This window comes from Tenebrio molitor, chromosome Y (assembly GCF_963966145.1).
Source record: "Tenebrio molitor chromosome Y, icTenMoli1.1, whole genome shotgun sequence".
NCBI lineage: Eukaryota > Metazoa > Arthropoda > Insecta > Coleoptera > Tenebrionidae > Tenebrio > Tenebrio molitor.
The window spans coordinates 2,862,219-2,876,380 of record NC_091056.1 but is presented as its reverse complement, the minus strand read 5'-3'; the positions used below and the strand labels follow the sequence as shown (position 1 = coordinate 2,876,380).

Below are 14,162 nucleotides of genomic sequence, written 5' to 3'. Positions count from 1 at the left end.
ACATCGTTCACGTTGTTTTGGGATAATGGTAGGCCTTGATTTACTTTTTTAGCGTTGGACAAGCTGTTTGATTTCCGTCACTAACAGGCAGACCTATCAAAATAAACATAACATGTTGCTGAATTTCCTGCGATATCTGAGTATCTGAGTATTGCAAACTAGTAAAACGGACAACAATGCACTAGACATCGACGCTATTAATTTATAACCTCAAACTTAGAAAAACATAACCTAATTCAACAGGCAGCTTTACCAAAAAATTAAATGCAAAATTTCCATGGCCTCTCATTATGCCAAAATAACGTGAATGCATTTTAGTTCATGCTCGTTGACAACATAACATAACCTAACTTAATTTTTCAGAATTGGATTTATTTTGAAATGCGGATGTACTGTCGCGATCAAAAAAATTCTGGTCATCATTGTCATTTCAAAATCTGGTTAGATTGTCAAATTAAAAACCGTTGTCTGCGCTGATCTCATTATAGTCTGTGCAATAAGTTATTTGGTGAGACTAGAAGCGCTATGGGTCTGGGAGTTACAGAAAACTGTAAATTCAGGTTTGACGTTTTCACTACAGGTTTTCACATTCGCTGTTAACTAACATAAATGGTTAACATTAAGCGTCAAAAAATGTCAGAAATCAAAGTTCATGGCCGAACGTCTCAATAAAAACATTTTTTTTTTGTTCGACATTGTCAGAACTTGAGAATTTTCTTCTGTGTGAACGGATTTTGTTAAATGTCACAACTTGTCAAAACGAAACGTCAAGCTAATTTTAAAGATTTTAAGCGATTTGGAGCCTTGAAGGGGCTCGTCGAACAAAAAAACGTTGTATTCAACTCGTTCGTGTGTAAATTGGACCTTTTTTGGTACTCGTTTCACTCGCGTTTTAAAATGGCCCACTCGTGCCAAAAAAGGCCCCATTTACGCACGAACTCATTAAATAAACTACTATTATGAATAGTCTCGACCGAAAAAAATTACATCAGCTTACAGAACAATTGTCGGTATTCTTTTCAAAGCAAAAGTGCCAAATTTATCAAAACTATAATTTTGCAGAGACCTATAATTACTCAGCTTATAGCGCCATCTCATAGCGTTTTTAGAGGTGCCGGCGTACGACTTTAGCAAGCTCCATTGCACAGACTAGAAGTAGGAAATCAACGCAGACAACGTTAAAAACATTTCCTTGCCTGATTATGCCCATATCAATGAAGTGTCAAAAAATTAATCACTGTCAATTAACGTCATACTGTCATACAACATGATAATAGGTTATGATATTTACAATGGAGTATTTTCTATTGCGTCAAAGCATAATTTTGACGACCAGTTTTTTTTACTCGCGACAGTACATACACAATAGACTTTTCTTAAATTTTTATTGCGAGAGTAGAGATGTTTTCTGAAATCAATTAAAATTTAAATGGTCGAAATCACGACATTGTTGACATTGTCGACATTGTTGAGAGCTCTCAGTTTGTCAACATTTACTTAATTGTCGACGCGTCGACAATGACATTGCCGACACAAATTGTCGACACCGCCCATCCCTGGGCATGGGCCATAGAAAGTCGGAATCATATCTTTTCCACGTCACAAAACTTGTTCCGGTTCTGGATTACGTGAATGAAACTTATGTTTATGAATGTATGTTCAGCCTTCTAACATTTTTGCGTCCGTACATTTCGTTTTTGGGAACATTATTGCGTCCAATACCTTGTTGCGTCCGTATAACGGACGCGATAAAGTCAAGACGTGTTTTCCTCTCCCCCCTGCCCCCACTTTAAAAATATCATTACGTCCGAATTCTGTTCAAATTGGACAATAACTCCCGCGAAAATCATACAGCCATCTATAGGGATTATAAAGATACAACAAGATCTAACAAATTTCAGTGGACGCAACAATGTCGGAACTTGTAGGAAACTGTGTAATTTAGTTGAACCAAACCGTCGATAGGGGCGCTGAGTGAATATACTCTGCCGTATATTTCAAGACTTTTTCCGGATGTTATTGCGTCCCACTGCAGCGAATCTATTTTTAGATTCTAGTTTTCGCGCTCGAATTTCATGCAGATTCAATCATATTATTATTAATTTATTCATTACCAACGTCGTCGGAGCAGGTGAAATATGACGCGGGGTACTAAATTAGTGGCATTGTGTAAACAGACGGCAGCAACAGGTACGTAAAATATATCTTAAGCTGTAGAAGTTACCATTTAAAGCATTGTTTATTTATGAAATAACATCAATGTGACTATTAGTTAAAATCAGTATTTAAATTTAATTAAATGATAATTGCTTAATATTAGATAATTTTTATTTAAATGGAATAATATTATCCTGTAAAGTTCAAATAAGAACGAATATTTATTCAATAATAATAATAATTCTATTTTTTTTATATTGCAAAAGAAAAAAATAATTTGATTTAATTAAAATAGACTCAGTTTGCATAAATTCTCTTGCCATTTACGACACCGTTTTTCGTTATTTTTAAAGGAATTACAGGTACAGTCGCGAGCATTAAATCTTGGTCGTCAAGGTCATATTGAAATTTACCCCTACTGTGACAAATTAAATTTTGCCAGTTTAATTAGGCCCAATATCAATAAAACGTCAATCGAGAAAAAAATTATTCAAAATTATGGTCCCAATATCCTACTTTAACAGAGTAAAAATTATTTCACTGATAGAGACTAATGTGTCAGAAACTAGGGTGGCGACCCAGTTGGAACTTCCACAAAGTTAACAAGTTCTTGACAAGACAAGACAAATAGAATTTATTAGAGGTTATGTCCGTTACACAATGGGGCACTTTCCATTGTATCAAAGAATGACCTTGACGACCAAAATGTATTGCTCGTGACCTATGCATATAGTTGACTCAAGTTGCAAAAAACCACTTGACATTTGCAACAGCAATTTTTAAATTTTTTGAAACAAATAAAGGCACAAAGGGACCAGAAATTCATAGTTTGGATTGAATATTTTCCATATAAGTGCAGTTTTAAAGTAATTTAAAATGACTAATGCCATAAAAGTGGTGTTGCAAGTGCAAAGTGGTTTTTTGCAGATTGAGTCAAGTTTACTTATTAGTTAAAGTTAGTGTTTAAATTTAATTAATTAACAATGATTTTAATTCATAGTTATACAGTGAGCGGCAAAAGTATGGATTAAATTTATTAAAAATTAAACAAAATTGTTTTCAAAAAAATCTTTGGACAAGTCAATTTTAGTTTATAAAAGTACATATTTTAATATAAAATAAAATTTCAAGCAGTCATTTGTTTTCGAGTTATGACGTCATCGATAGTTTTTTTTTTTATGGAAACCCCCTATTTTTTTTTTATTCTGATAGGTCTTTTAATTGTCTAAATGGCAGCATAAAAATCTTGTTACCTTACATAAGGAAATTTTTGAGAAAAAAAAAAAAAGTTGGATTTTTTTTTTTTTTTTATTATATTATTCAGCATAACAGACCAGACATTATTATTTTAAACAAACAACAAAAGCAAGCATATCTTTTAGATATAGCTGTTCCAAATTCACACAATATAACACAGACATATAACACAAAAATTAATAAATATTTAGTACTCTCCGTTGCTATGAGAAATCTTTGGTGTTTAGAAAAAATTTCGATTTTACCACTTATAATTTCAACAACGGGAATTGTACCGCAATCTCTTTTTAAAAATTTAAAAATTTTGGACTTAGAGAACACATTGGTGGTTGAAATTCAAAAAGGTATATTATTATACTCATGTCACATCGTGAGGAAATTCCTTAACATTGACACAGAACATAAAGCACAAAAAAGTCAAAATGTGGAGGCGAGACGCCGGTAATTATGTTGATAAGCACTGCACTATTACTTGATAGTGTTATCCGGCAAAACTGCCGTGCCGCCGGGTGGAGGTGGGATACGATAGATTATTATAAAATAATATGTTACTTTTCATTCAGTGCCAACTACCATTATCAACAGTCCGACAGTCACTTCCACGACAACTATGAATAACTTTTGGAACACTCCTAAGAAAATCAACTGGTTTTGCAACAGACCGATGTCACCAGTGCCGACTCCCACGCAACTGGAAGATTTGTGTACTCTCCTTAATTCTGAAACTGGTATATTCCCAAATAATGTTCGTCATATTTAAAATTCCTCGCAAAAAAAGAACCTAATTAATTCATATTTCTGTCTTCGTAGGCATCACTTACTACAGGCCAGAAACTTAATGAGCCCGAAAATGAAACTATCTCAAAAAACTGCGGTCAAAAAATTGTGATCCATGACGTTAGAGTAATAATATCCTCACGAATCGCAGTGTCCTCTACAGGATCCACAAAGGTGCTGTGAGTCCATACATTAAAATTTGAATTAATATTCCTACTTAATTTTCTAGGAATCGGAAAATCATATTTCTCCAGATGAAAGTTATGACTCATTACCAGATCCGTTTCATAATTCAAGTGAAGGTGACTCGTTATATTCGCCTAGTGAAGTAAGTAAATGAAAGTGTGAAAGTGAAGTAAAATTTTAGTCTTTTGAAAGCTGTGTTGTATGAAACAAAAATTACTGCACATTCCTAATTGCATTTGCAACTAAAAAATTGTTTTTCTATATTTGCAGAGTGACGAAAAGCGTTAGCCTGCGCAATTCCCCCTTAGTAACAAGAACGAGAGTTAGGAATCAAAAAGCTACAATTAGCAAAGAAGATTCTCTACGGCAAATCAAATTTCAACTTTCGCCAAAATTAAATGAAGAAGGAGACACAAACATCAGTAAAATGTGACGAAACAGATAACGCAAAAGAATTGTTTGAGCCAAAAGGGGAGCAGGGGAGTAAGGGACAGAAGCTTTCAAAGTGGAAACCTTACAAGAGGAAATTAGACTTTTGCTATTTTTGTGAAGCGGAAGTTCAGAATTTTGCGCGACATATTAAAAGGAATCACTGTATGGAATTAGATGTCGCAAGAATATTTTCTAAACCTGTTAAAAGCATGGAAAGAAGAAATTTATTAAACAATCTCAGGAGAAAAGGGAATTTTCTGGCAAGCGGTAAAAAGTGCTTCAAGCCTGTACGCCAGCCAGATTTACCAAATGAATCTCTTTTGCCATGTGAAAACTGCCTTGGTTTCTTTTCAGCCAAGCTTTTGTATCGGCATAGAAAAAAATGCGTTGGTCGAATATCTAAGGTGGCGCACAGGCTGCAGGTCAATCCATACTTTTTAACAATGCAAAAGTGGATAGAAGATTGAAAGAAACGGTATTTCCACATATGGGCGCGGATAAAGTCAGCCTGGAGGCCCAAAAGGATGGCTTGATATGTGCGTTTGGAACAAGGTACCTGAATATACACAGGGAAAAGCACTTTGTTAGTGTAACGTCACGGAAAATGAGGGAACTTTCTAAAGTGTTAATGGAGGCCCGAAAAATTGAGCCAACTATAACAACGATGCTATCAGCACTACAGCCGCATAATTTTGATGTTTTTGTGGAAGCCGCGAAGCAGCTGGGGAGATACGATGCTGAAAAAGACGTATATTTATTACCAACTGTTGCCATGAACATTTCTACGTCGCTGAAGCAATGTTGTGACATTGCGATCTCGTATGCATATAAGAAAACCGGCGTATTTTCAACTGTTTCTTCTGCCAAAGTTGTGGCAGACCTAAAAACACTGATTCACTTGTTTGAAACAAATTGGAAATTTGACATCTCCTCACAGGCGGCAAGTAATTTAAATTTGAAGAAGTGGAACAAAATTACAGTTATTCCTTTGGCAAGCGATTTAAAATTATTGAGGGAACACTTAATAGAGGTAGCGGAAACTGCTTCAAAACAATTGACAGGTGCAAGCAGTTCAAGCAATGTTAACGCCTACAATAAACTAGTGGAATCTGTGTACTGCAGGGTCATCCTGTTGAATAGGAAACGTTCGGGTGAGCTGCAAAGGATGCTGTTACATACTTACCAAAGCGCATCGGAGAGGCCCGAAAATGAAGAGTACAACACAGCCGTATCGTCAAGTGAACAAATTCTGCTAAAGAACCTGAAAAGAGTTGTCATCAGAGGGAAAAGAGGTAGAGGCGTTCCTGTACTACTAGCAAAGACGTGCAGAATCACATAAAAGTACTACTTGATGAGAGGCACAACTTTGTTCCAAAAGAGAATCCTTATCTTTTTGGAAAAGCAGATTCATTGTCACACATAATAGGTTACAAAACCTTAACTAAATACGCAAAAAGCAGCGGAGTAAAAAATCCAGCTTCAATATCTTCTACACACCTTAGGAAGCACTTAGCTACTTTATCACAACTATTCAATCTATCTGAAATGGAAGTTGAACAACTAGCAACATTTATGGGGCACACAACAAATGTTCATAAGAATTCATATAGACTTCCAGATGAAATTTATCAAACGACAAAAATTTCGAAATTGCTCTTATTGATGGAGAGAGGTGGCACAAAAACGTTTAAGGGAAAATCATTAGACGAGATTGACGTTAATCTGGAAGAAAACTTATTAAATCATGTGGAGGAAAATGACGAAAGTGATGCTGAAGCTACAATTGACGAGGATACTGTACCCGACAGTAGCAAAGCGGCTTCATCTAGTACTGCAGAACTTGTCGCGTCGGATCCTGTCGTCCCTAAAAAAGGCAAAAATCGTACCGTGGTTCCTTGGACCACTGAACAAAAGAAAGTAGCGAAGCACTTTTTCAAGCACCATATTCGTGCTGGCAAAGCCCCTAAAAAGGAAGAATGCGAACGGCTGAAAGCACAACATACGGAATTATTGAAGAATAAGGAGTGGACAAAAATTAAAGTTTTCGTGCGAAATGAGTACACTAAGCAGAAAAAGTTATATTTTGCTGTTTAATATCAAATAAATGTATTTTATTTTGTATTTGATACCTTTACTTTTTTGTGCTATATATTGCTAGAAAAATGTTTGCTTCATGATTTTCGTGCGTTGCAAATTGCACACCTTAAAATTACCTGTTCTAGAAAAGTAATTTTGCCTTTCTTTTTTATAATTTCAAGTCTAAAATGCTGTTGGATCCTTTCTTAACAGGCTCTCCACCTGCAAAAATAAAGTTGTACATACTTCAAAGTATTTTTTTTTTACTTACCTGTTTTAGATTTCGAATTTGAACAATTCAGTGCGGCGACATCTCAAGAATAAGGTGTATGTAACAAAACCGAACAATATTGAGGACCTTAGGCAACGTACTAGATATTAAGTTGAGCAAATTACACCGAAAATATTACAAAATATAAGGGATTCATGTTACTATCGATTTGCAATTTGCCAAGAAAGAAACGGTCCCCATTTTAACATTACTTGCGTTAAATACGAGGGGAGTGTTTTATGTTATCTACAACTTCCCCATTATAGCTTGAGCTGTGAGAACCGGATGCGCAGTGGTCTTACAGCCCCTCCACTAATTTTGTCGCATTTCTTTGCTGCTTCCAGGACCGCGTTATTCAACTTTGCGCATCACAGCTCAAGCTACAATGGGCAAGCTGTACCTAGCCATGAAAACAAGGAGTTAGAAGACAAACAAAAGTTATTTTTCAACATGAGAACCATTAACACTGACACATTCATTCCAAAGTTTTTCTAGTAAGACTATGCCTTCGAAAAACATTTTTTTTCTTAATTCAGAAAAATATGACTCCACAGCGTTTTCCAAGCCGTCATTCGATAAAAAGCGACGCCCTCTTAAGTGTTTTTTCAGTTTTGAAAAGAAATAATAGTCACAGGGGACGTGGTCGGGACTGGAAAGTGGATGTTGTATTTCGCATTCACCATTAACTGCTTCAACAATTTATGCTTTATGCACCCTGCAGTTGTCGTACAAAACCAGAGTTTTTCGACCATAATTGTATGGTCTTTTTTCGTATTTATCCGCTTTCAAGTTCTTAATTGTATCTTTGTAGACACTCGCAGTTATTGTAATCCGTTTAGGCATATAGTCAATTAAGAATTTTGACAGTGTTCTACGCTGTCAGAATTGTAGTGGCTTCCATCATGGATCAAAAAGTTGAAAGAATAAGGCCTGTTGCCCCCTGTGTGGGGTTGAACATATGATGAGAGATTCTAAGATTGATGAATCCCTTCATAAGTGGTCCAACTGCATTTCGTTGAAGACCAAGCCTGAGGGCCTCGATGTGCGTCATGCAGCCCTTAATGTCAACAAGTGCTTGGCTTATAATCAGGCCCAAAAAAAAGCTGAGGAACGATTTATTCGTCTGCGATGGGGGCCAGTAGCAATCACAGTTGTCTCAGGGTATTAGTGGGTCAGATATGATATAACATTCAATAGTGAGCATGGTATTTTCACAGTTCAGCCCAAGATGGTTAATGTTTACTACCAAAACACTAGACGTCTCAACTCGCTCAAATCGCTGATATTTATGTGGGTACGACTTTTTCCACTTCAACGTGTTTCGCTCTGATCGCTGTTTGGCTGGAGAGTCTTCTGTGAGGTGTTCTGCTGCCCGTTTGGAATAAGTTTCGTGCGAAACAGATCGACTTGTCCTCTGTTTGTGGTGATATGAGGTGCCTAGCGTGGATTGATCTGCTGGTCGTAGAAAGTTCCGTAACCGTAAATTCTTGTGTTCACTTTATAGTAGTCTATTTATTCCTCCTAAATGTAGTTCTGGCGATTTCGCTTTTTTTGTAGATACTCTGATGTCACTGTATTGTGGACGACTCCAAGAAAGTTATCATCGGGGGATTTTAATGTACCAGGCTTCTGTGAAAAGGTCAGGAACTCCTATATCAGGGCCAAGCTTCTGAAAAATCTGAGTAATTTCTTTGATCTGAAACAGTACAATCTGGTTAAAAACAAGGACGCTTGGATGCTTGATCTGGTTTTCGGTAATTTGAAAATTGAGGTTATTCCTTGCGCTGACGTCTGAAGATCACTATCATCCATCTCTGGATATTACTGTTTTCATCGATAATCTGAAGCAGAAACCCCACAAATTTTCAAATAAGGATATGGTCTTTAACTTCAAAGAGGCAAATTTTTTTGGCCTCTGCAGAGAGCTGGCTGAAGCTAATTTCGCTTTTCTGAATGATGTTGATGACGTACCTAAATGTTGCTGTTTCGCTGTTTGATAAATTCATGAGATATGTGCCTTTAAAGCGAAAATCGTTGGGGAACTATTCTTTGTGGTATGACAGACAGATTATAACAACTATTAGGAGGAAACACAAATTGTGGGTGAGATACAAGAAGACAAAATGCAAGTACGACCATGATCAGTTCTCTGCGTTACGAAAGCTCATTAAGATTCAGACAAGGAATGCATACAATGCTTATCTCGGGAAAATTTCATCAGATGTGAGGGAACGACCCTAAAAATTTTGGAGTTTTTAATTTAAAAAATAATATCACGTCCTTCTCACCTGTAGTGGTTAGGGATGATACCATCCTGAACGATCCTCAAGCTATTGTCGACGCTTTTGCTGACATCTTAGTGCAGGCTTTCGTTTCGTCGAATCTCAACAGCGGTAGCAATAGTGATCCCATTTGTGTCAGGACGAATGTCAACTGCTTAAATGGCCTTGGGGTAGATGAGAACATCGTGCTCTCCGCAATTCGCAGGTTGAAGTCTACGATGACTGCTGATCCCTTCTTCGTGATCAAGGATTGTGGTGCCGTGTTGGCTAAGCCCTTGACATACATTTTTAACCTGATTTTAAAGTCGTCCATTGCCGTCCGGTTGCTTGGAAAATGTCCCATGTTACTCCTGTATTCAAGAGCGGTAATCGTTCGGATGTTACTAGTTATCGACCAATATCTCTTATCAGCAATTTCTCGATTTTTGAGCACGTCTTGCATTCTTTCATCTACCCTCACGTGTCTCACATGATCAGCGATAACCAGCAACGTTTTATGAAAGGTCGTTCGGCTGTGAGTAATCTTGCTGTCATTAGTCAGTGCCTGTGTGAGATTGTGGACAACACCAACAACCAATCTGTCGAGAAAGTCGCCTTTGTTCCATGCCATTTAGAACTACTCGCAGATAGAGTATAAAGTTGACATTTTTGCGTATCGAGCTTCTGACTTCAAGAAGGCCCACGGTGCGATTGAGGTCTTTGAATGTTAGTTTCGTTTGTCCCGCTATAATTTATATTCGTTTTTTTTTTTCTTTACAATTTTGATTACGTTTTGTTAAATCGATTTCAAAGTGACGATTTGGAGGCTAGGTTCGGGCAATACAGGCAAATGAGTGGTGCAAATTATCATATTTCGGTTACTCAGGTTTTAGAGTCTGAACGTAAATTGAAAATGATAAGTTTATTAAACTTAAAGTCAGCCAAAAATGGTGTTTTTCATCTGAAAGAATTTTTAGATACATGTGGAGAAGACGTAGACTATAATCATAGTGATAATATAGAATTATTTGAAGATGCATTAATATTAACAGAAGATGAGTGAATTTCGCATGAAGAAGTGCACATACTAATATATATTGCTGGATATATAGTACATACAATTAATAGACATTTACAGTGTAAATCATGTAAAAGTCTCACTTGTCTTGATAAAAATCTGGAAACAGATAATAATTTTACAAATCAAGAAGTATACCAATATTTACAGCATTTAGATCGTGATGGTTTGAAATTTCCTAAAGATTATTTTGTAAACATTATTTCTCAGATGCTTTTACTTTTTAAAGTATTAATCAGTAATAGATTTGAAAATTTATTTTTAAGTTGTAAATGCCAACGATCTGTTTTAAAGAATCTGTCTGTTGAAATGCCTCACTACAAAGACATTACCATTTACGAGACATGTGAAGAATGTGGAGGTAGCATATCGGTTTTGGTTGAAAAATGTATTTCAAAATTTTGTAATATACTTTTAAATAATTATTCAAAAACTAACCAAAATAAAATTGCCAGCAAAGAAGTAAAACATAGGAAAGTTAAGAAACTATCTAGCAAGTAAGTGTCACTGTGATTGATTGTTATTTTCTTATTGTCGATTATTGTTTGTTTTTTCGTTAATATGTTGTCAAAAAATTTAAATACCCAACGTCTGAAGGAAAAATAAACACTTGTTTTCATTATCTGATTATTACTTTAGTTTCCGTACACCGTACAATAGGTATATTGCTTAAGGTATTAACAATCTGTTACGTCATACGACTTAGATGGAATTGTACGTGCCACATTAATTATTGTACATAATATGTAGTGCATTTTACATTAAATATAATGAAAGCACACCGCTAAAACTTTACACGTAGTACCTGCGAACGGAGACCAAGTCCGACTACAGCCGTGACGTCACTACAGCTGGGTTCTGGCTTGTTATATCGTACGGCTTCGCTTTGCGCCAACTGCAGTCCAAATGATGGTATCATACCTATCTGATAGGTACGTCAAAGTACGTTTTGATAGTGAGGAGTCTTCGCCAGCGTTAATTTCGTCGGGCGTTCCACAAGGGTCTATCTTAGGACCCTTGCTTTTTATATTATACACCGCCGATATTCTCACACAGGTGAATTCGTGTAAAATACAAGCGTTTGCCGATGATACCCAACTTTATAAATCCTTCCACAGGTCACAATTTGATCTAAACATTCAAGTCATCAATGAGGAACTTAATAGAATCTTCAACCTTTCCGCTCAACATAATTTGACTTTGAATCCAGCTAAATGTAAGATTCTTCTGTTCTGTAAAAACAAAGATTACAATTTTCTAAAAACTTTGGTTAAAATTAATATTGGAAACATAGAAGTACCATTGTTGAATCCGCAAGAAACCTAGGTCTTGTGTTTGACCGAACACTCAGATTTAAGGAACATTTAAATAACTTAATTAAAAAAGCTTTTTCTAGTTTAAAACTATTATATGCTGCTAGAGACATATTGTGTCAAAAATTAAAAGAGCAACTGTGCGAGTCACTAGTTCTGTCACATTTCAATTATTGTGACTATGTATATGGCCCATGTCTAGACATTTCAGATAAACTTCGGGTAGAACGTATCCAAAATGCATGTTGCCGCTATATTTGTGGTGTCCGTAAATTTGAACATATAACACCACACTTGCGTGGCCTACAGTGGTTAAATATGTATGAACGCAGGAAACTACACTTATGTATTATCGTTCATAAAATTCTATCAACTCCAGCAAACCAGTTGCCTGTGTCTTGCAATTTCATAAGACGCTTTGAGGTTCATAATGTCAATATCAGACGCAAATCTGCCTTAACAATTCCGATTCATTCGACAACCATGTTTAAGAGGTCTTTTAGCTATAACGCCATATTGTTATACAACGATGTTCCCAGAGATCTAAGATCTCTGGATCAAAAGAAATTCAAGAAAAAATATAAGGCCCATTTACTAGATTTATCTACTCTTAATCAGTAATGTACATTCATCTGCTTAATTTTATTATCCATATGTCGTGGCCTTTAATTGTTATCTGAATTTAACTTGCACTTTCTTTTTCTTCTTATGTCTTTCAAATAACTTTGTAGATAAGTATAATTATGTATATAGTCTATTTTTCCTTTTCCTTTTATTATGGAGGTTGAGTGGAGTAGCTATAGCTAGATTCTGCCTCATATTTCTCACCTTTTAATAGGATACTTTTTTATTTTGTTATGTATTATCTTTGTTTTTTTGAGAAATAAAGTCTATTATTATAAATAATTAGAGCAGGGGTTCCCCAACTTTTTCAGTTCGCGGAGCAGAGTAACCAGTAATCACTAACCATTACAAGAAGTGTTCAAAGTGACCGCCGTTATTGTCAATACAATAATGAAGGCGCCGACGAAATGATTCTTCCACATTTTTCAGCATTCCTCTCTTATTGCGAATTGTTGTGGCAGCATTTTCCACCTGTTTTCTTAAAACTTCAATTGTGTCAATTGGGATCGAATATTGGTATATGTAGCCCCACAAGAAGTAGCACGGAAATTCTCTGGACTCGCGGAGCACCCCGACGCTTCACCACACACCAACACACTATCTATTTATTCACTATTCGAAAATAAACTCGGCATTTTCACAAAATTTTAGCTTAAATCACAAAATCAACACGGAAATATCTGCCTTGTGGAGTCGGACAAGACTAACTAAAAACTACACCTCGGCCGCAGAGCGGAAAAACTGTATTCTAAAAACACAATTCTCAGATTCAGGAAAATCAAGAAAAACCTAGACCTACAATCTAAACAGTTATTTTATGTGGAAGACAAGGAATTGCACTTAGAGGACATAGAGATTATGGGGAGTTTGACATCCTTGAGGAACCTCAAAACAATGAGGGAAACTTTCGGGCACTGCTAAGAGCAAGGATTGAAGCTGGTGATAACATATTAAAGAAACATTTTGAAACATGTGGAAAAAATGCTACATATAATTTGGAGTATACAAAACCAAATTATACAGTTGTGATGTAATCATTAAAAAAATAGCGTTAGAAGTTAATAGTGCCAAGTGTTTTACAGTTTTAGCTGATGAAACTATTGACATTTTGTCAAAAGAGCAATTCTCTTTATGTGTGCGATACGTAAAAAAAGTTGACAGTGAGTATAAAATATATGAACAATTCTTGCAGTTTATGCTACTGGAATCATTAACTGGTAAACATTTAACAAGCACCCTTCTACGAGGATTACAAGAATGTTACATAGAAGAAGAATTTTTACGTGGACAAGGCTATGACGGTGTCGCTGCAATGAGCGGTAAATTTAAAGGGACTCAGGCTTATATTACTGAAAAATATCGAACAGCCCTTTACGTACATTGTGTTTCCCATACCTAGTTTAAATTTAGCTATATCAAATTCTCCCGAAGTATCTTCAAATCGTAATTGTTTTGGTATCACTGAAAAAATTTATACATTCTTCAATACTCCTAAACGTCAGTTGGACCTTTTAGAGAGCATCAGTAATCTTACACCGGAAGCAAATAAAACTACATTAAAAGCCTTATGTGCAACGAGGTGGATTCAATGTCATGATGCGGTATTAATTATGACTGAGTTGTATCATCCAGTAGTTGCTGCATTAGAAAAAATAAAATTATGGGATGATAAAGAGTCTTCATCTGGCGCTTTTATTTTACAAAATGCTGCTCTTCAATCGGACTATATA

The 14,162-nt window shown here is 35.9% G+C and overlaps 1 protein-coding gene and 1 long non-coding RNA gene across 3 annotated transcripts in view; both read left to right on the top strand.

Annotated features, from left to right (window-relative positions):
- The window catches only part of LOC138140542 (uncharacterized), a 305,855-nt gene that overhangs the window by 157,665 nt on the left and 134,028 nt on the right, over positions 1–14,162 (top strand). The gene's annotated exons all lie outside the window — the stretch shown is intronic.
- LOC138140633 (uncharacterized) lies at positions 4,128–7,134 on the top strand. The gene is made up of 3 exons (XR_011162658.1): positions 4,128–4,365; positions 4,421–4,519; positions 4,648–7,134. It is a non-coding gene; the product is annotated as an uncharacterized lncRNA (long non-coding RNA).